Source organism: Mandrillus leucophaeus, unplaced genomic scaffold (assembly GCF_000951045.1).
Source record: "Mandrillus leucophaeus isolate KB7577 unplaced genomic scaffold, Mleu.le_1.0 Scaffold1693, whole genome shotgun sequence".
Classification (NCBI taxonomy): Eukaryota; Metazoa; Chordata; class Mammalia; order Primates; family Cercopithecidae; genus Mandrillus; species Mandrillus leucophaeus.
This window is the reverse complement of record NW_012101691.1, coordinates 1-23,217: the sequence shown is the minus strand read 5'-3', so window position 1 is coordinate 23,217 and position 23,217 is coordinate 1. Positions and strand designations below refer to the sequence as shown.

The following is a 23,217-nucleotide window of genomic DNA, read 5'->3' as shown; positions in this document are numbered from 1 at the left end:
GTGACTCTATTCAACTCAGTATACTCTCTCTTCCTGAGAAGAGCAGTTTGGACTCAAAGCTGTTCAGTGGGCAGATCAAGGGTGGGAGGGGGTGTCTGCATGGTGGGGGTGGGAGGAGAGATGCAGGGGCCCAGAGTGGGAAGCCAGTGTGGAGTCCAGGCTCGGAGCACCCACAGGAGCAGGAGTGGGCAGCCTCATGTGGAAAGTCAGATCTTAAGCGGGGTGAGAAGGGTTCCAGATGGGGAGGGAGTGCAGACTAGAATGGAGGGGGAGCCGGAATGGCAGACGGGAAGAGAATGCTGGCAGAGAGGGCAGATTGGTCACACAAGGGGATTGGTCAAGTAAGTAAATATACTGAAAATAATAGAAAAGAGAGAAGATAGTTCCAAATACCAAAAGGGAGTGATGGTTTGGATCTGTGTCCCCACCCAAATCTCATGTCGAATTGTAATCCCCGGTGTTGGAGGTGGGGCCTGGTGGTAGGTGGTTGGATCATGGGGGCAGGTTCTCTTGAATGGTTTAGCACCATCCCCCTAGTGCTGTTTTCCTTAGAGTCCTCCTGAGATCTGGCTGTTTAAAAGCATGTGGCACCTCCCTGGTCTCTTTTTCTCCTGCTCTGGGCATGTAAGATGTGTCTGCTTCCCTTCACCTTCAACCATGATTTTAAGTTGCCTCAGGCCTCCCCAGAAGCCAGGCAGAAGCTACTATGCTTCCTGGATAGCTTGCAGAACCGTGAGTCAATTAAACCTCTTTTCTTTATAAATTACCCAGTCTCAGGTATTTATTTATAGCAGTTCAAGAACAGACTACAGAGAGAAACTGGCATGAATCCTATGGTACTGGAATGGAATTTGATCCAGTTTGAATACATGGTTTCTAACATAAATAGCCATTATACAGGAGCTATCCTGATTTGTAGGAAACACACTAAAATATTTATGAAGGAGGAGGTGGCAGGTCAGAAAAATACTCTCTTGAATGATTCAGATAAAAATTCTTTGTACTTTTCTTGCAACTTCCAATTTTTGGCTGAAGCTAAAGAAATATTTTCAGACAAAACAGAACATTTGTTGCCAGAGGACACACACTAAAGGAACTACTTAAAGATAGGCTTAAGAAAGAAGGAAAATGACCCCAGAGGAAACCTCAGAGATGAAAAAAAGAATTGAAGAGTGTAAAGTACACAGGTGAGTACATTTTAAGAGTTATTAACTAATAATGATGAGGTAATGTCTAGTGAGGATAGAAAATTAAAACAATTTAGATACATAGCAATAACATACAAGTAATGAAGGGCTAATAACACTGCATCATCATATCTGAAAAGAAGATCAAAGAATTAGTGACAAATTTTTTTATAAATTAAACTAATAGAAAAAAAATGCAACTGTAAGAAAGTCCCTCCAAAGGGAGGCAAGAAAAAAGGGATAAAGAAGACGAACAAGAGCAGCATTATCTCACTTATTTGTGGAAACTAAAAAGAGTTGAGCTCATAGAAGTAGAGAATAGAATGGTGGTTACCAGAGGCTAGGGGTGGAGAGGGAGGGAATGGAGCATGGTTAGTCAAAGGGTGCAAAGTCTCAGATAGACAGGAGGAATAAGTTCTGAGATCTATTGCATGACAGAGTGACTATACTCAATAATAATGTATATTTTGAGATAACTGAGAGAGTAAATTGAAAGGGTCTCTCCACAAAAAATAAGTAAATAAGGTAACAGATACATTAATTAGCTTTATTCAATCATTCCACATTGTTTACATGTACCAAAATATTGTGGCCCGGTGCGGGGGCTCACGCCTGTAATCCCAGCACTTTCGGAGGCCAAAGTAGGTGGATCACTTGAGGTCAGGAATTCAAGACTAGCCTGGCCAACATGATGAAACCTAGTCTCCACTAAAAATACAAAAATCAGCTGGGCGTGGTGGTACATGCCTGTGATCCAAGCTACTTGGGAGGCTGAGGCAGGAGAATCACTTGAACCCGGGAGGCAGAGGTTGTAGTGAGCTGAGATGATGCCACTGCACTCTAGGCTGGGCAACAGAGCCAGACTCTGTCTCAAAGAAACAAACAAACAAAAACATTGCATTGAACTCCATAAATATATCTAATTATGATTTGTCAATTGAAAATTATATTAATTTTAAAACCACATGGCTAGACAGGAGATTTAGGCTCAAATATATCAGTATTTACATTAAATGTAAATGGTCTGGGAGTAATGTCACTGAAAATGGCAGCTCCAAAAACGTGTCCCTTCACAAAAACAACAATTAAGCTGGCAAAAAACTGACAGAATTCATTTTTTCATAACTCTAGAATATAACCAAAAACTTAAATCAAAGGATGCTTAATGAAGAAAGAAACTGCTAAATTTGGGTAAAAGAGAATTGTAGAGTTTTCTTACCTGCCTATAAACCCCTCATTTCCTGGCTCAGAAGCAGCCAGGGCAACAGCAGCTCATCTTCCCGGTGTGGTTTGCTGGTGCCAGAGGGAGTAAAAAAGCTGTTGTCATCAAAGAATTGTGCTTGCGAATCTCGACCTATCTGACAGCTCTCTGAGGGATCAGCTCAGGAGCTTGCCTTTGTTTTGCTCACCCTGCCCCTGCCCTCCCTCCCCCGTGTCCTACCCCTAACAAACACATACACAGAATTCTCTGCAGGATCGAACAGCCTCCTGGGCAGCATACATGGAAAGTATTTAAAGGCATTTACTTGTCACAACCATCTAGGTCAACAGATAATAGAAGGGGAAAACAGTAGACAGGCTGAAACACCTAGGAAGAAAAAGGCTAAGGAAGGAAACATGTGGGGAAATGAGAACTTTAAAAAACTCCCACATATACTAAGGAATTCAAACAGCCACATGTATTTCTACATGTATGCTCAGATGAGACCTGAGAACACCCTAAGCTTTCACCTCTGGCTGATCGTTAGGCTTCACATGAGCAGGAAGTAAAAGCTAAGGCAGAGTTGTAAATGACCTGGCTAAGTGTTGCAGCAGTGCTCTAAGTAACCCGGAGCCAGCCTGCAAAGAACAGGAGGGTCTTCTTTCTCTTTGTGTTTGTTTGTTTCTTTCTTTCCTTTCTTTCTTTCTTTTGGCTTAAGGAATTTAAGAAAGTCTGTCAAAACACTAGCTGACCACAAAACTAACATAACAAAGATTTCTGTGGCCACATATCACAAAGGTCTTTACAAAAGTCTTTACAAAAGTAGTTTAGAAAAGTCACTAAACAACTATAACACATAACGAGCAACAACAACAAACCCTAGGGAGAAGAACTTAGTCTCCCATATTATAATATTTATTCAAATTTTCCAGTTTTTAACAAAGAAGTATGAGACATACAGAAAAGCAAGAAGTATGACCCTTTCACAGGAAAAGGTAAATTAACAGAAACTTTCCCTAAGGAAGCCCAGACTGTGGATTTACTAGACAAAGACTTAAATCAACTGTCTTAAATATTCTCAAAGAGCTAAAGGAAACCAGGAGAACAATGCCTCAGAACTAGAGAATATCAATAAAGAGATAGAAATTATAAAATAGGGCCAAATAGAATTCTTGAAATGCAAAGTACTGTAACTAAAATGAAAACTTCACCACAGGATCAAGACGAAACTTGAGCAGGTAGAATAATCAGTGAACCTGAAGGTAAGTCAATTAAAATTCTCCTGACTAAACAGCAGAAAAAAGGATAAGGAAAATGAGCTTAATTTGAACAATATGATCAATAAATTTGATCTACTAGGCATATACAGATCTTAGAAAGAGCAGCTACAGAATGCACCTTCATTTCAAGGCAGGTGGAATATTCACAATTTATACCATTTATGACCACAAAGGAAGACTTAGCACATTTTGAAAGACTAAAAGTATTTAGTGATGATGTGACCACAGTGCTAAGTCAGAAATAAATGGCAAAGAGGTAAGTTAAAATACACATATGTTTGGAAAGTAAGATATAAACTACTAAATAATCCTGAAGCTAAAGGAGAAATCATAATGGAAATGTTAAAATTAAAATAAATTTAAAATATTTTTAACTGAATGATAAGGGAAATATTACATATGAAAACATGGTGAGATGCAGCCTAAATAGTGCTTAGAGGAAAACTGATAGCCTTAAAAGCATATATTATGAAAGATAAAAGCCTGAAAGTTGATGAACTAAAAATTCATCTCAAGAAGTTAAAAAAGAATGTAAAACCAACCGAAAATAGAAAGAAAGAGATCATTAAAATAATATAAGAAAATGACTAAACTGAGGATAATAAAGCAAAGAAATGATCAACCAAGGGAATTAATAAAACTGGTAAACCCCTGATAACACTTGTTGGGGAAGAAAAGAAAAAAAGCAAATAACTAATGTCAGAAATAAAAAGTGACATCACACACATCCTACAGATGTTTAAATATAACAAAGAATATTTGGGAAAGCTTTAAGGCACTAAGTGTGAATAATTGGATGAACTCTAAGTGGATAAATATAAGTATTTAAAAAGTTTAATCTACAATTTATAACCTTACCCCAGAGAAAACTGTGAACCAGACATGATTTTTAGGGGATTTCTGATAATTATTTAGGGAAATATCAACATTCTTAGACAAACTCTTCCAGGGAGCTGAAGAAGAGTCCATGCCCTGTAAGCCACTGTATAAAGCCATTGTAATCTGAGTGTGACCTCTGTTTTCCATTGGGACTGCCACTGATAAAGTAATTCATCACAGAAATGACCTCAGGAAACTGACTTTCAAAACGGGCTTCTGGAAAGTTGTCTCACATATTTGAGGACCACAGGCGTAATTGATTGCCTGCAGGAAATGGGGTGGCCATCCATGACACATGGTGGCACCATGATGTCTCAGACAGTCCCTGACAGGAGTGCAGGCAAAGTACAAGGAGAGAAAAAGGCATGGGCAGGTCAAGGTGCAGTGGCACTTTGTTGTCATGGCAACAAGAGGGATGCTAAAGATTATGGAGTCACCAACTTTTTCTCATGACCATACAGAGTGTACACAGGAGAAAAGAAGCAGTGAAAGCTATGAACATAGCACAAAGAACACATACAGAGAGCCATTGAAGCTTGAAGGAGTCCCTTACTTCCTGGTCATGACACAGATAGAGCTGAGACCCAGCCAATTCACTGCAGATGAAAGTCTCAGAAATTGTGGGGCTACAACATGCAAAGGTTTATCGTCATCCCACATAACACCAAACAGTAGGCCCTAACTGCAATCTTGTTAGACATGTATCCAATTTCAGAATTGTGTTCCAAGAATCTGCTTCCCAGGACCACTTTTGTCTGTGTTGGGGATCCCCAGAAGCTGATTTTGAGAGAATATTTTAAGTGTACAGTTTGCTTGAGAGGTGATGCCAGGAAACAATGGTGGAAGAGTTGGGGATGAAAGGAAGCCAATAAAAAGTGCACTAATAAGCATGTTACCATGGAAATAACTGTAGCTGAAACTTACCAGGGGCCTCAGGAAGCCAGTATCAAACAAACACCTTCCCAGTACTTCCCCCAACACACACACCCTAGCAGCGAGGGAGCTGGGGTATTTATATGCTAACTTGTTAGTCATTTGTTGATGGCAGCTTGTGCAGAGCAAAATCCTGTGCAACTACAGGCCTGTTGTGCACAGAAACCCTGACTACCACAGAAAACCCTCAGGCAAGAAGATGCAGATGCTAGCAGTTACAGGTTACACCAGTATACACTAAAGTGTAAAGGCCCAGGGCACCTGAAGGGCCCCAAAAATTACTGCCACGGGTGTACGAATGTTTAAATTAACAAGATAATGCCATGTCATCCTCCAAAGTCTTGGCACCAATTCACATTCCCATCAGCAAATCTGAGACCTTATCCAATACCCATGTCCTGACCTGAAACTAGATCATCAATTATTTGCATCTGTGTTTCCTTCTTTTATGTATCCTTTTGTCTCTTGATCAGAGGTAGCCACACTCTTTATTTTTGTATGCATCATTCCCTCCCTTTCCATAATAAAAATTTATCAAATATGGCTGGGCTCTATGGCTCACATCTGTAATCCCAGCATGGTGGGAGGCCAAGGCAGGCAGATCACCTGAGATCAGGAGTTCAAGACCAGCCTGGCCAACATGGAGAAACCCTGTCTCTACTAAAAATACAAAAAAATAGCTGGGTGTCATGGCATACACCTGTAGCCCCAGCTACTCAGGAGCCTGATGCAGGACAATCTCTTGAACCTTGGATGTGGAGGTTGCAGTAAGCCGAGATGGCACCACTGCACTCCAGCCTGGGTGACAGAGGCAGACTCTGTCTCAAAAAAAAAAAAAATTATCGAAATTATCGAATATGTATGTATATCTGAACTTGTCTGATTCTGTTTGCCTTTGAGCTATATAAAATTATATCATACTATATGCAGTTGTCTGCGATTGGCATTTTTTACCAATTTTGATACATCTTGTTTCCAAGATTCATCTATGTTGTTGTGGGGTGTTGTATTTTTTTCACTTTTACTGCTGTACAGGATTCCAGAATTTCTTTTCCTTGGATAATTTTCAACATTTTTCTATTATTAGCTGGCTTACTATTACAGTCTTGTTCCTGCCTATTGAGATCCTGTTATGGACTGAATATGTCCTCACCTCTCCCCAAATTCATATATTGAAGCCCTAATCCTCAATGTGATGGATTTGGAGATGCGGCCTTTGGGGAGTGATTTAGTAAACTACTGAAATCCGTAGTTTACCTTAGGGTTCACTACTTGTGTTGTACAGTTCATGAGTTTTGACAAATGCGCAATGTCACGTATCCACCATGGCAGTTTTATGCAGAATAGTATCCCCTGTATTTCACTATTCATTCCAAACCCTGACTACCAGAGAAAATCCTCAGGCAAGAAGAAGAAGAAGAAGAAGTTGCCAAACCCTGGCAACTGCTGATCTTTCTACTCTCTCTGTAGTTTTGCCTTTCCAAATATATAGCTTGGAAACATAAAGTATTTAGCCTTCTCCAACTGGCTGCTTTCACTTAGCAATATGTATTTAAGATTCCTCCATGTGTTTTGTGGTTTAATCATTTTTTGTTTTTTGTTTGTTTGTTTGTTTTTTGGTTTTGATAGGGTCTTGTTCTGTCAGCCAGGCTGGAGTGCAGTGGTGCAATCATATTTCACTACAGCCTCAGCCTCCCAGGCTCAAGTGATCCTCTTGCCTTAGCCTCCCACACAGCTGGGATTACAGGCACCACCATCATGCCCACTTTTTAAATTTTTGTAGAGATGGTATCTGGCTATATTGCCCATGCTGATCTAGAACTCTTGGGCTCAAGTGATCCTCCTGTCTCAACCTCCCAAAGTGATGGGATCACAGGTGTGAGCCATCATGCCTGCCCTTGAGAGCTCACTTTTTTTTGCTGAATAATATTCCACTGTCCAGATGTACCACAGTTAACTGATCCATTCACCTGTGAATGGTATCTTAATTGCTTCCAAGTTTGGCAATTGCGAACAAAGCTGCTATAAAAACTGATGCAGATTTTTACATGGACGTAAGTTTTCAACTCATTGATTGTATGGTAAGATAAGATTTAGCTTCTAAAACTGTCAAACTGTCTTCCAAAGTGGCTGCACCATTTGTATTCCCACCAGCAATGAAAGAGAGTTCTTTTTGCCCCACATCCTCCACAGCATTCGGCGTTGAGAGTTTTTTGTCTCATTTGTTCTGTTTGGGATTTTCTCCATTCTAGTAGCTGGTGGTGGTAGCTCATTGTTGTTTTCATTTGCCATCCCAATGGCACATCACGTGGAGCATATTTTCATGTGCTTATTTGCCATCTGCAAGCCTCCTTTGGTGAGGTGTCTGTTCAGATGTTTTCCCCATGTTTTAATTGGGTTGTTTTCTTATTGTTTAAATTTAATAATGGTTCTTTACGTGTTTTAGATACAAGTCGTTTATCACATATACACTTTCTCCTCCCACTCTGTGGCCTGACTTTTTCATTCTCTTGACAGTGTCTTTCACATGTAGACATTTTTTCATTTTAATAAAACTCAGTTAACTAATTTTGTTTTTTACAAATTGTGCTTTTTGTATTATATCTAAAAACTCATTGCCAAGACCAACATCATCTGGATTTTCTTCTATTATCTTCTAAAAGTTTCATAGTTTTATGCTGTACATTTGGGTCTATGATCCACTTTGAGTTAATTTTTGTGAAAAGCATAGGGCCTATAAGGCCTGTCTCTAGATTCCTTTAGTGAAAAGATGACGTTTTCTCCATTGAACTGCCTTTGCTCCTTTGTTGAAGATCAGTTGACTATGGTTATGGGAGTCTATTTTCAGACAATTTTGTTCTATCAATTTATTTGTCTGTCCTTTCACCAATTCAACACTGTCCTGATTATTGTGACTTTACAGTAAGTCTTGCATAAAAGTTGGGAAGAGTCAGTCCTCTAATTTTGTTCTTCGTCAATATTGTGTTGTCTCTTCTGAGTATTTTCCCTTTCCATATAAACTGTAGAATCAGTTTGCCAACATCCACAAAATAAAGTGATGGGAATTTATTAGGACTGCGTTAAATCTATAGACAAAGTTGGGAAGAACTGACATCTTAAGAATACTGTCTTTCTTTTCATGAACGTGGAATATTTCTCAACTGATTTAGATCTTCTTTCATTTCTTTAGAGTTTTACAGTTTTCCTAATATATATCTTGTATATGTTTTATTAGATTTACACCCAAGTATTTCAGATTCTGGTGCTAATGTAAATGGTATTCGGTTTTCCACTTTAAATCCCAATTGTTCATTGCTGGTATATAGGGGGAACAAATGGCTTTTGCCTGGTAAACTTAACATCCTTCAAATTTGGTGTTAGGACATGCTCGCATTGCTATAAAGAAATACTTGAGATTGGGTAATTTATTTTTTTTTAAAAAGAGGTCTAATTGGCTCATGGTTCTACAGGCTGTACAGAAAGCATGGCAGCCTCTGCTTCTAGGGAGGCCTCAGGAAGCTTCCAATCATGGCAAACAGCAAAGTGGGAGAAGCCATATCACATGGCCGAAGCAGAAGCAAGAAAGAGACTCTGTGGAGGGGGAGGTGCCACACACTACTAATGACTAGATCTCATCTGAACTTTCAGCGAGAGCTCACTCATCACCAACGGGCTGGCCCAAGCCATTCATGAGGATCCGCCCCCATGACTTAAACACCTCCCAGCAGGCTCCACCTCCAACATTGGGGATTACATTTCAACGTGAGATTTGGGCAGGAACGAATATCCAAACTATATCATTGCTGTAATCACTTATTAGTTCCAGGAAGTTTTTTGTCGATTATTTGGGATTGACATGACATAGATATCATATCATCCGATGATCAACGCAGCTTCATTTCTTCTCCTCCAATCTGTATACCTTATACTTGCTTTTCATGTTTTAACGCGTTAGTTAGGACTTCCAGCATGGTGTTAACCGGGAGTGGTAAGGGGACCTGTTCAACTGTTGCTTCTCACCATGAAGTACAATGTTACCAATAGGTTTTTTTGTAGATGTCCTTTACCAATTTGAGGGTATTCCCCTTTATTCAAAGGTTGCTGGGAGGTTTTATGATAAATGGAGCTGTATTTTGTCAAATACTTTTTTGCTATCTATTGATATGACCACATGAGTTTTCTTTCATCTTTTCCGGAGATGGATTATGTTAATTGACTTTTAAGGGGAAAGCTTATATTAATTGATTTTGAATGTCCAATCAGCCTTGTTTGTATTACTGAGAGTTCTCCAGATAAACAGAACCAATAGGATAAGGGGTGTGTGTGTGTGTGTGTGTGTGTGTGTGTGTGTGTCACAGAGACAGAGAGAGAAATTTTAAGGAATTGGTTCACGTGGGTGTGGAGGCCGGCAAGTCCAAAATCAAATCTACAGTGTGGAAGCTGACCTAGGAAAGAGACGATGTTCCAGCTTGAGTCCAAATATAATCTGGAGGCACAATTCCATCTTCCTCAGAGGACCTCAGTCTGTCTTTTCTTATGGTCTTCAGCTGATTGGATGAGGCCCACCCACATTTTGGAGGATGATCTGCTTTACTTAAAGTCTAACAACTTAAATGTTAATCATGTCTAAAAAAAAATACCTTCACAACATCCAGACCGATGTTTGACCAAATATTGGGTTCCAAGACCTAGCCAAGTTGACAAGTAAAATCAGCCATCACATTTGCATACCTGGGATAAATCTCAATGGGTATATTATTTTTTATACATGGTTGGATTTCATTTGCTAATATTTCATTAACATTAGATTTTACACTGTCAGTGTAGAAGGTAAGGAATCTTTGAAAAAGACAACTATAACTCATCCATACCTGTTTTTCTCCTTTCTTTGGACTCCTGCTAGACAGTGTTTCCTAATGCCATCACATGTGGATGGAGACCTGTTACCAGTTCTGTTCAATGAGTAATGTGAATAAGTCAAACAGTACTTTGAAGAGATGTGATGTTGTAACAAAAAATATTATTATGTGGTTCATGCCTGTAATCCCAGCACTTTGGGAGGCTGAGGCAGGAGGATCGCGTGAACCCAGTAATGTAAGATCAGCCTGGGCAACAAAGCAAAACTCCATCTCTAGAAAAAAAATTAAAAATTAGCCAAGCATGGAGGCACACGCCTGTAGTCCCAGCCACCAGGGAGGCTGAGGTGAAAGGATCACCTGAGCCTGCAGAAGTGGAGGCTGCAGTGAGCTGAGATCATACCACTGCACCCCAGCTTAGGCAACAAAGTGAGACTCTAGCTCAAAAAATAAAATAAAAAACTTGCCTTAGAAGACGAGAGGCAGTTAGTGAGGAACCTGGTGTCAGGCTGGAGGGCTGCAGACCCTTGTCATGCCTTAATAAATCAGTTGTTAAAATTTGGAAGGCAGAGTCCCTGCCTATTCAGCCTGCAGCTCTAGGGTAAGAGATTGTAAAATCGAGTATTAAGAGTTTGTTGGCTACTATTAGCTCCCTTCATTAATTAACCAGAGAAAAGAGGTTAGGTCAGAGAATTGGTGGTTTTGCAAGCAAAAATTTTAAAGAATAGAGAATATCCAAAAATCACAGGGAAGGAGTGGAAAAGCTGACGTCTTCTAGAACCCAAACAAGACTGGACACCAAGAAAGGTTTTGGATGACAAGGAGGATGGCCAAGGTCTGATTGGCAGTGTGGCCTTCCCATCCATGGCCTCTTTCATAGATTACCTAATTTTTAATTGATTGTTTTTGTGGATACATAATAATTTTATATTAATGTATTTATGGGGTACACGTGATATTTTGATACATGCCTAGAACGTGTAATGATCAAATCGGGGTAGTTAAAATATCCATCACCTCAAAATTTATCATTTCTTTGTGTTGGGAACATTTCAAATCTTCTCTTCTAGCTATTTGGAAATATAAAATAAATTATTGTTAACTCTAGTCACCACACTGTGCTATTAAACACTAGAACTTATTCTTTCTATCCAACTGTTTTTTTGTTTTGTTTTGTTTTGTTTTTTGAGATGGAGTCTTGCTCTGTCATCCAGGCTGAAGTCCAGTGATGCAATCTCAGCTCACTGCAGCCTCTGCCACTCAGGTTCAAGCAATTCTCCTGCCTCAGCCTCCCAAGCAGGTGGGATTATAGGCACATGCCACCATGTCCTGATATTTTTTGTATTTTTACTAGAAACAGGTTTCACCATGTTGTCCGGACTGGTCTTGAACTCCTGATGTCAGGTGATCCACTCACCTCAGCCTCAAAGTGCTGGGATTACAGGCTTCAGCCACAACACCCAACCTACCCAATTGTATTTTTGTATCCATTAACCAACCTCTCTTATCTCCTCCCCCACCCCAGTGATCCTTCCCAGCCTCTGGTAACCACCTCCATGAGATCCACATTTATAGCTCCCACAAATGAAAAAGGACACATGATCTTTGACTTTCTGTGCCTGGCTTATTTCACTTTAACATAATAACCTCCCATTCCATCAATGTTGCTGGAAGTGGTAGGATTTCATTCTTTTTTATGGCTGAATAGTATTCCATTATGTATATATACCACATTTTCTTTATCTATTTATCCACTGATAGACCCTTAGGTTGATACCCTATCTTAGCTATTGTGAACAGTGCTGCGATGAATATGGGAGTGCAGATATATCTCCAAAATATTGATTTCCTCTCTTTTGGATATATATGCATCAGTGAAATTGCTGAATTACATGGTAGTTCTATTTTTAATTTTTTGAAGAACTTCTACACTGTTTTCAATAATGGTTGTACTAATTTACATTCCAACTAGCAGGGAATGAGTATTCCCCTTTCTTCACATCCTCACCAGAATGTGTTTAGTTTTTGTCTTTGGTAATAACCATTCTAACTGGGGTAAGGTAATACCTCATTGTGATTTTGATTTACATTTCCCAGATCATTAGTAATGTTGCGCATTTTTTTCATGTAAATGTTGGTCACACTTGCACGTCTTCTTTTGAGATATGCATATTCATGTCTTTTGTCAATTTTAATGGGATTTTTGTTGTTGTTGAGTTCCTTGTATATTCTGAATATTAGTCCCTTGTTGGATGAATTTTATCCCATCAAAAAGGTTGACTCTTCACTCTGTTGACTGTTTCCTTGTTGTGCAGAAGTTTTGTAGTTTAATATAGTCCCATTTGTCTATTTTTGTTCCTGTTGCCAGTCCTTTTGAGGTGTTAACCATAAAATATTTGTCTATGACAATGTCCTGTAATGTGTTCCCTATGTTTTCTTCTAGTAGTTTCATAATTTTTAGTCTTATGTTTAAGTCTTTAATACATTTTAGTTTCTTTTTATTATATCGGGACCTAGTTTTATTCTTCTGCATATGAATATCCAGTTTTCCTAGCATCATTTATTGAAGAGGCTGTCCTTTCCTAGCACTTTCATTGAAAATCACTAGGCTGTAAATATGCAGTTGTTTTGTTTCTAGATTCTCAATTCTGTTCCATTGGTCTGTGTCTGTTTTTATACCAATGTCATGCTGTTTTGTTTCCTGTATCCTTGTGATATGTTTTGAGTCAGGTAGTATGATGCTTCCAGCTTTATTCTTTTTCCTAAGGGTTGCTTTGGCTATTCAAGTTCTTTTTTTGGTTTCATACTAATTTTAGGATTGTTTTTCCATTTCTGTGAAAAAATGACATTGCCATTTTAATAGCAATTACATTGAATCTTTAGATTGCTTTGGATAGTACGGTCATTTTCACAATATTAATTCTTCCCATTTATGAGCCTGAAAGGTCTTTTGATTTGTTTGTGTCCTCTTCAATTTCTTTCATCAGTGTCTTGTAGTTTTCCTTGCAGAAGTCTTCCACCTTCTTGGTGAAATTCATTTATATGGATTTTTGTAGCTATTGTACATTGGATTGCCTTCTTGGTTTCTTTCTCAGCTAGTTCATTATCAGGGTAGAGAAATACTACTGACTTTCATATATTGATTTTGTATCTTGCAACTTTACTAAATTTGTCAGATCTAAGAGTTTTTGGTGGAGTCTTTGGGTTTTTTTCTGTTCAGCCAGAATATATCTTTTAAGTGGAAAGTTCTATCTGTTTACGTTCAAGGTTATTATTGACACATAAGGACTTATTTCTGTCATTTTGTTGGTTGTTTTCTTGTTGTTTTGTCTATCCTGTGTTCCTTTCTTTCTCTCTTATCCTTTATCATTGTGGCTTGGTGGTTCTCTGTAGTGGTGACATTTGAGTCTTTTCTCGTCCTCATTTTTTGTATTTGCTGTGCTGCTATAAGTTTTATACATTTATGTGTTTTCATGATGGTGGAGATAATCCTTTTGCATCCAGGTATAGAACTCCCTTAAGCATTTCTTGTGAGGCCAATATAGTGGCGATGAATTTCCCCAGGCTCCAGTGGCTCACATAGATGCTGGCTGTGGTGGGCAGGATGGGGTGATCACTTGACCCCTCCAGTAGCAGTAGCAGTGTGATGGGAGAGCCTGTCCTCAGAGCATGTGAAGTGCACAGTGGCCCTGCTATGGGGTCACTGCCCGAGGCATGTACTTCAGCCCTGGAAGCAGCAGCAACTTCATCATAGCTTATTTAATTCAGTGGACCAAGAGCATAAACACATGAGCTTCCTCTTTTTATCTGCTCATTCTGTTTCCCGAGTTCTCAAGGACTTATGTGGACAGTCTTCCTGCACTTGCCAAAAACTCAGTTCATTCTGTTATAAATCTCAGTGCCTCTACCTGCTACAGACACAGAACTCACCCCCTCAGTGGCACCCCTTCTGACCCAGAAGTGTCCTTGGGTGTCTTTGTGGCCTCTGCCATGGGTGCTGGGACACCATCGTGGGAGGTGGGAGGCAGTGGGAGTCAGGAGGCTGCTCCTCTGGGAGGAGCTGCCTGCCAATCAAGATCCTGACTCTACTTCCACCCCATGTGACCAGGCCGCAGGGGCAGGGCTGAGTGGGCACTGCTGCTGACCTGGTCACAAGACACCCTGGAGGTGAAGGGGGCCTTCCAATTCTAAAGATGTAGCTGCAGACTTGGGCACTACAAATCCTGTCAAGACAAAACACCAAATTCCATCACGCACTCAGGCTTGAGGTTAAATGGGAGAAAGAGAGTCCCTGAAGGACCCTTTCTACAGTTGGATGTTTGTCCCCCAAGACTTCATGTTGAAATTTGATCCCCAGTGTTGGAGACGGGGCCCGGTAGAAGGTGTTTGGATTTTGGCTGCAGATCCCTCATGAGTAGATTAATGCTCTCCTTTGAAGGTGAGTTCTCACTCTTACTCCTGCTAGAACTGGCTGTTGAAAAGAGCCTGGCATCTCCCCTCTCTCTTGCTTCCTCTCTCCCCATGTGATCTCTGCACATACCATGGTTCTTGTACAGCCTGCAGAACAATGAGCCAAATAAACCTCTTTTCTTTATAAATTACCCAGCTTCAGGAATTCCCTTATAGCAACTTAATGGACAAAGACGATGCCTGACAGCCACTCTCCCACGTGCCTCCAGCAATGCTCTGTGGGTTTGCACCTCCAACTAAATCATTTAGGAAGGATTTAATGGAAGGACACCTTGCTGACACAGGTCTGGGCTTGATGCAAGAGCCCCTGGGACACTGAGGCCTCCAGAGCCGGCCCCGGCAGAGTGAAGAGTAGCAGAATGTGCCACTTTCAAACAAGAATAATTTTGAGCTGAAGACAATTATAAAGAAGCATACCCAAGAAGAAAATCTCTGCCCACTCCCTTTCTACCAGGAAAAGCAGAGGATTCTTAATCCTTGGAGACAACCGTAGATGCTTATCAGCCCAGAGAAGGCACTAGAGGAATCTACACAACAAACTAGCAAGTTATCTTCTGTTAGCTTCACCTATATATTTACTTCCCAGAATTTGCTGCCCTACAGGTTGAAAGCCCCTTTGCTTTGTCTTGCCAATTCTGTAAAAATGATTGCCCATTTGCTAAGATGCTCCGTAAGCTCACGTTCCAACCGCTCCTTTGAGTTCCTCATCTCTGACGGCTCCGGCATGGAGGCATAATGCACATGTTAGTAAACTTCTGTTTGTTTTTCTCTTGTTGATATCTTGTTAATCTAATTGACAAGACCCCAGTTAATGAACCTAAGATGGGTTGAAGGGGGGAAGATGTTTCTTGCCCTACAAAAGCAAGCACCATTCCCACACACACTGGAGGAGGAGAGACAGCCACTCTGAGATCCGCAGGAACAGAGGCTCCTTGGGCTGTCTGTTGTGGAAGGTAATAAAGTCCAGGCCACCCTGCAAGGAGATACCCAGTGTCACCATTTAGCATCAGTATCTCCTCCCTCTGATCTCCTGCAGGCAGCCAGCCCACCCAAGGAGCTGACCATCCAGCTCCCAAGGAGTGAGGCAGGCCAGAGTCCACTCCAAGGACAGAGGCTGTGGGGCACGTGGGGAGCCAGCCTGAAGGATGTTGGCAGAGCCAGGTGGGTCATGGCACCCACAGCCCGGGGACCCCAGCTGGAGAGAGACCCTGAGGGCCAGGTTTGTCAGAGCTGATAACAGAGGAGTTGTGATGACAGGGCTCATTGTCAGACACCATAGGCTATCAGGCTGTCAACCTGAGCAGACTACCAAATCTTCCCATCTGCAAGACAGCTCACCCCAGCTATCAGGGGTGGGCACCAGGAGGAGAGGCCATTCTCATCTCCACCTGAGCTCCTTTAGTGCTCCTAGAACATTCTGATGCTGAAGAGGAGTGTAGAATCAGATAAAAACAATTCCTCTTGTAGCCTCCATGATGGGGTGGTAAAGTACAACTGGCTTTGTTCATTCATTTTGCATTGCTGTAGAGGAATACCTGAGGCTCGGTAACTTATAAAACAAAGAGGTTTATTTGGCTCAGGGTTTTGCAGGCCATACAAGAACCCTCGTGCCAGCATCTGCTTCTCGTGAGGGCATCAGGGAGCTTACAACCATGGCAGAAGGTGGTGAGGGAGACAGCATGTGACATGGTGAGAGAGAGAGCAAGAGAGGGAAGGAGGAGATGCCAAGCTCTTTTAAACACCAGCGCTTTTGTGAACCAATAGAGCAAAACTCACTCATCACCAAGAAGATGGCAGCAAGCCATTCATGAGGGATCCATGGCATGACCTAAACATTTCCCACTAGGCCCCACCTCCAACATTGGGGATCACATTTCAACAGGAGATTTGGAGGGGACAAATATCCAAACCATGTCATTCCACACTGTCCCCACAAATGTCATGTCCCTCTCACATTGCAAAATATAATCATCCCTTCCCAATAGTGCCCAAAAATCTCAACTTGCTCTAGCATCTACTCAATCAAAACTCCGAAGTTTCATCTGAGACTCAAGGCATGCTCCTACCTATGAGGCTGTACAATCAAAAACAAGTTGCTACTTCCAAGATACAGTGATGGTACAGGCATTGGGTAAACATTTCCATTCCAAAAGAGATAAAACAGCCAAAAAAGGGAGTGGGGAGAAGCAACAGGCCCCACACAATTCTGAGAGAAAAACATTAAACTTTAAAGCTCCAAAATAATCATTGACTCCATGTACTGCATCCAGGGCACACTGGTGTGAGGAGCGGGCTCCCAAGGCCTTGGGCAAGTCAGCCCCCATGGCTTTGCAGAGTGCAGCCCACATGGCTGCTCTCATGGGTTGGAGTTGAGTGCCTGAATCTTTTCCAGGCTCTGGGTGCAAATTGCTGGTGGTTCTACCATTCTTGCATCTGGAGGGCAGCAGCCCCATTCCCAGAGCTCCACTAGGCATTGCCCCAGTGGGGACTCTGTGAAGTGGCTCCAACCCTACATTTTCCCTCCACATTGCCCTAGTGGAGGCTCTGTGGGAGAACTCCACCCCTGTGGCAAGTTTCTGTCTGTGCTCCCAGGCTTTCTTTATTGTCTCTCTCTCTTTTTTTATTTTTATTTCAATAGTTTTAGGGAAATAGGTGGTTTTTTGTTACATAGATAAGTTATTTCATGGTAATTTCTGAGATCTTGGCACACTCGTCACCCAAGCAGTGTACGCTGTACCCAGTATGTAATCTTTTATCCCTCACCTCCATCCTCCACTTGCCCTCAAGTATCCAAAGTCCATTACACCATTCTTATGCCTTTTTATCCTTATAGCTTAGCTCCCACTTATAAGTGAGAACACATGATGTTTGTTTTGCCATTCCTGAGTTACTTCACTTAGAATAATGGCCTCCAACTCCATCCAGCTTGCTGCAAATGCCACTATTTTATTCCTTTTTAAGGCTGAGTAGTATTCCACGGTGTATATATGCCACATTTTTTACCCACTCATTGGTCAATGGGCATTTAGGCAGGTTCCATATTTTTGCAATTGTAAGGAGTTGCAATTGCACTGCTGTAAATATGTGTGTGCAAGTGTCTTCTTCATATAATGACTTATTTTTTTCTGAATACCCAAAAGTGGTGCTGCTGGATCAAATGGTTGTTCTACTTTTAGTTATTTAAGGAATCTCCATACTGTTTTCCAAAGTGGTTGTACTAGTTTACATTCCCAACCAGCAGTATAAAAGTGTTCCCTTTTCACCATATTCATGACAACATCTATCAGTTTTTAATTTTTAATTATAGTCATTCTTACAGGAGTGAGGTGGTATCTCATTGCAGTTTTAATCTGAATTTCCCAGAAAATTAGTGATGTTGAGCATTTCTTTATGTGTTTTTTGGCCATTTGTATATCTTCTTTTGAGAATTGTCTATTCACATCATTTGCCCACTTTTTGATGGTATTATTTGGTTTATTGATTGTTTGAATTCCTTGTAGATTCTCGATATTAGTCCTTTATCAGATGCATAGTTTGCAAATATTTTCTCTTACTCTGTGGGCTGTCTGTTTACTCTCTGATTATTCCTTTTGCTGTACAGAACCATTTTTGTCTGATTAGGTCACATTTATTTATTTATTTTTCTTTTTGTTGCACTTGCTTTTGGGTTCTTGATTATGAAGTCTTTGCCTAAGCCAATGTCTAGAAGAGTTTTACCACTGTTATCTTCTACAATTTTCATAGTTTTAGGTTTGAGATTTAAGCCTTTCATCCATCTTGAGTTGATTTTTGTATAAAGTGAGAGATGAGGATCCAGTTTCATTCTTCTACATATGACTTGCCAATTATCCCAGCACCATTTGTTGAATAGAGTGTCCTTTTCCCCACTTTACGTTTTTGTTTGCTTTGTCAAAGATCAGTTGGATGTAAGTATTTGACTTCATTTCTGGATACTCTGTTCTGCTCCATTGGTCTAAGGCCTATTTTTATACCAGTACCATGCTGTTTTGATAACTATAGCCTTGTAGTATAGTATGAATTTCAGTAATGTAATGCCTCCAGATTTGTTCCCTTTGCTTAGTCTTGCTTTGGCTATGTGGAGTCTTTTTTGGTTCCAAATGAATTTTAGGATTGTTTTTTATATTTCTGTGAAGAATGATGGTGGAACTTTGATGGCAATTGCTTTAAATCTGTAGATTGCTTTTTGCAGTATGGTCATTTTCACAATATTGATTCTACCCATCCATGAGCATGGGATGTGTCTCCATTTGTCTGTGTCATTGATGAATGCTTTCAGCAGTGTTTTGTAGTTTTTCTTGTACAGATCTTTTACCCACTTGGTTAGGTATACTCCTAAGTATTTTATTTTTTGCAGGTGTTGTAAAAGGGATTAAGTTCTTAATTTGTTTCTCAGCTTGGTCATTCTTGGTGCATAGCAGTGCTACTAGTTTATGTACATTGATTTTGTATCCTGAAACTTTACTGAATTAATTTAACAGATCTAGAAGCTTTTTTGGATGAACTTTAGGTTTTCTAGGTATGCAATCATATCATCAGTGAACAGCGACAGTCTGACTTCCTCTTTACTGATTTGGATGGGCACCCAGACTTTCTTATACATCCTCTGAAATGTAGGTAGGAGTTGCCATGCCTCCTTCACTCTTGTATTCTGCAAACCTGTGGGCTTAGCACCATGCGGAAGCTACCAAGGCTTCCAGCTTACACCTCTGGAGTGGAGCCTGAGCTGCACCTGGGACTCTTTGAGCCTTGGCTGAACCTGGAGCAGCAACCTTCCAAGATACCACAAGGAAGCAAGACCCCAGCCCTGGCCCCCATAACCATTTCATCCTCCTAGGCCTCTGGGCCTGTGATGGGAGAGACTGTCCAAAGACTTCTGAAATGCCTTCAAGACCTTTTTCTCATTGTCTTTGCTATTAGCACTTAGTTCCCTTTTAGTTATGCTAATCTCTCTAGCAAGTGGTTGCTCCATAAGGCATTTGGGTCCCTTGCCTGAAAAGGCTCTTTTCTTCTCAACCTCATGGCCAGCCTGCAAATTTTCCAAATGTTTATCCTCTGCTTACCTTTTAATTATGAATACTAACTTTAAGTCATTTTTTGCTCCCATATTTAATTTAGGCCATTTGAAGCAGCCGGGTTACTTCTTGGATGCTTTGCTGCTTAGAAATTTCTTCCACCAAATAACTTAGGTCATCACTGTTAATTTCAGCCTTTCACAAGGCCCTAGAACATGGACACAATACAGCCAAGCTCCTTGCTGGGGCATAACAGGCATCACCTTTACTCCAGTTTCCAATAAATTCCTCATTTCTACCTGAGACCTCATCAGCCTGGCCTTCACTGTCTGTATTTCTATCAGCACTTTGGTCACAACTATTTAACCAGTCTCTAAAAAGTTCCAAATTTCCCCTCATCTTCCTATCTTCTTCCTGGGCCCTCCAAACTCTTCGAACCTCTGCCCATTACCCAGTTCCAAAGCCACTTTCACATTTTCAGGTATCTTTATAGCAACACCCCACTCCTTGCTACCGATTTTCTGTTTTCATCCATTTTGCATTGCTATAAAAGAATATCTGAAGTGGATAATTTATAAAGAAAAAGAGTTTATTTGGCTCACTACAAACTGTACAAGAAGCATAACGCCAGTATCTCCATCTGGTGAGGCCTCTGGAAGCTTACCATCAAGGCAGAAGGCAAAAAAAGGAGTCAGCATAGGCCAGGCATGGTGGCTTACACATGTAATTCCAGCACTTTGGGAGGCCAAGGCAGATGGATCACTTGAGGTCAGGAGGGAGTTCGAGATTAGCTTGACCAACATGGGGAAGCCCCGTCTCTACTAAAAGTGCAAAATTAGCTGGGTATGGTGGTGCATGCCTGTAGTCCCAGCTACTAGGGAGGCTGATGCAGGAGAATTGCTTGAACCCAGGAGACAGAGGTTGCAGTGAGTGAGCCGAGATCACACCATTGCAATCCAGCCTGGACAACAAGAGTGAAACTCCATCTCCAAAAAAAAAAAATAGGAGTCAGCATGTCACCTGGTGAGAATGGTGAGAGAGGGAGAAAGAGAGATAAGAAGGAGGCATCAGGCTTTTTTAAACAACCAGCTCTTGTATGAACTAATACAGTGAAAAATCACCCATCACCAAGGGGATGGCACCAAACCATTCATGAGAGCTCTGCCCCCATGACCCAAACACCTCCCACCAGGCCCCATCTCCAACACTGGGGATCATATTTCAATATGGAATTTGGAGGGGGCAAACATCCAAATCATATCAGGAACTCCATGTTATTGCTCACCCCCAAATCTCTAGGGGTGACATTGAGTGACATGCACGGTACTGAAAGATACTTGTTTAGGCTCTCCCAGTGAAGCCCAAGCGCCCTCAGGGTACAGGGCTGGGAGGCCCAATCACACCAGCTGAGCACAGGACTTGTCTGAGGCTGCCCCAGCATTACAAGATAGCAGGCCTAGAACTGGGTTGAACAAGACCAGGCCACTTTGTGCATGTTGCCAAAAAAAAACTGAAGAATCAGAAGTAAGCAGTAAGTTTTCAGTGAACCCAGGGGTCATAAGTAGCAAAAATGTGGAATTCAGTAAGGGGTAGAAGCTGGAAGAGTTTTAAGGTGTGTGTTAGAAAAAGCCTAGGTTTCCTTGAAGACTATTGGAAGAAATTTGGACATTAAAGGTGATCCCGATGGGGGCTCAGAAAGAAAGAGGAGAGCTGTAGAGAAAACATCTGTCATCTTAGAGAATACATGAATTGTCACAAACAGAATGTTGCTAGAAATGTGAATGTTAAAGGTGCCTCTGATGAGGCTCCAGACAGAAGTGAGGAACGTGTTATCGAAAACTAGAAGAAAGGTGACCCTTATTATAAAGTGGCAAAGCACTTGGCTGAACTGTCTTCTCCCGTCTTGTGGAAAGTAGAAATTATACATGATGAACTTAGATGTTTAGCTGAGGAAGTTCCTAAGAAAATTCTTGAAGGCATTCCTGATTTCTCCTTGCAGCTTACAGTAAAATGTGAGAAGAGAGAGACCAGCTGAAGAGGGAAGTGCTGAGGTGGCTGGGTCAGCTGACCCAAGGGCCCTTTGAGCGGATGTAGGCTGCTCACCTCGGTCTCAGAGTCACCATGGCCATGGCCAGTCAGTCACAGGCGATCCAGCAGCTGCTACAGGCCGAGAAGCAGGCTACCAAGAAGGTGTCCTGGGCCCACAAGCAAAAGAACCGGAGGCTGAAGCAGCCCAAAGCAGCAGCTCAGGCTGAAATTGAACAGCACTGCCTGCAGAAGGAGAAACAGTTCAAGGCCAAGGAAGCTGCAGCACTAGGATCTCACAGACCCAGGATGACCATCCTCCAGACCTACTTCCAGCAGAGCAGGGAAGAAGTCTTAGATCAACTTTTGGCCTTTGTCTGCGGCATCCAGCCAGAAATCCCTGAAAACTATCGCATAAATGGATAGGAAAAGAGAAGCACCTGTTCCATGGATTGGCATTTTAGATGCCCTCATGGAATAAGAAGCTCTAGTTATATTCTTAGAAGAAGACATTAACTTATTATATAGTAGGCCCATTCACTTTTTGGAGAGAAACAAATCTAGTTTCCTCGTACAGACTTAGAATTTATCTAGGCTGGGCATGGTGGTTCACGCCTGTAATCCCAGCACTTTCGGGAGCCAAGGCGGGCAGATGGCTTGAGCTCAGGGGTTTGAGACCAGCCTGAACCACATAGTGAGATCGTGTCTCGACAATAAAATATAAAATTAGCCAGATTTGCTGGTACATGCCTATAGTCTTAGCTACTTGGAGGGGTGAGGTAGGAGGATCACTTGGGCCCAGAAGGCAGAGGTTATAGTGTGCCAAGATCATGCCACTGCACTCCAGCCTGGGTGCTAGAGTGAGACCCTGTCTCAAAAAAAACTTTTCTAAAGATTTCATCTTTTTACCTCATGTTTCCTAGGAATATAATGGGTAAATATTGTCTATTTCATTATGCCATTTGGCTCAAGCTATATACATATATACATACATATATGTATACATACACAAATATATATATCACTGTTGACTGTTTCTTTATCAAGTTTAAAAGAAAAAACAAAACAAAACAATCCTTTAAAGAAAGGAAGGAATTAAATCATTTTCTCCTTAATGCTTTTTTGAAGGTCAGGGGCTTTATCTATGAAAAAGTAGCAGTTTTTATAACCTGTGTGAAGCATCAGCCAGCCTTAAAGTAGTCCATTCCTGCTAATAACTAGAACAGTGAATACCACTAGTATAATTGCTTCAGCTTCTTAATCAAAATTACTAGATGATAGAATTCAAGGACTTGTTACATCTTATTACTCAGTGTACTAATAATCATTTAAAAGTAAAGACTGGGGGGGGGG

General features: G+C 41.2%; 1 pseudogene; it reads left to right on the top strand.

Annotated features, from left to right (window-relative positions):
• The first annotated feature begins 21,966 nt into the window (after positions 1–21,966).
• LOC105537148 lies at positions 21,967–22,290 on the top strand (annotated as a pseudogene).
• Positions 22,291–23,217: the final 927 nt, after the last annotated feature.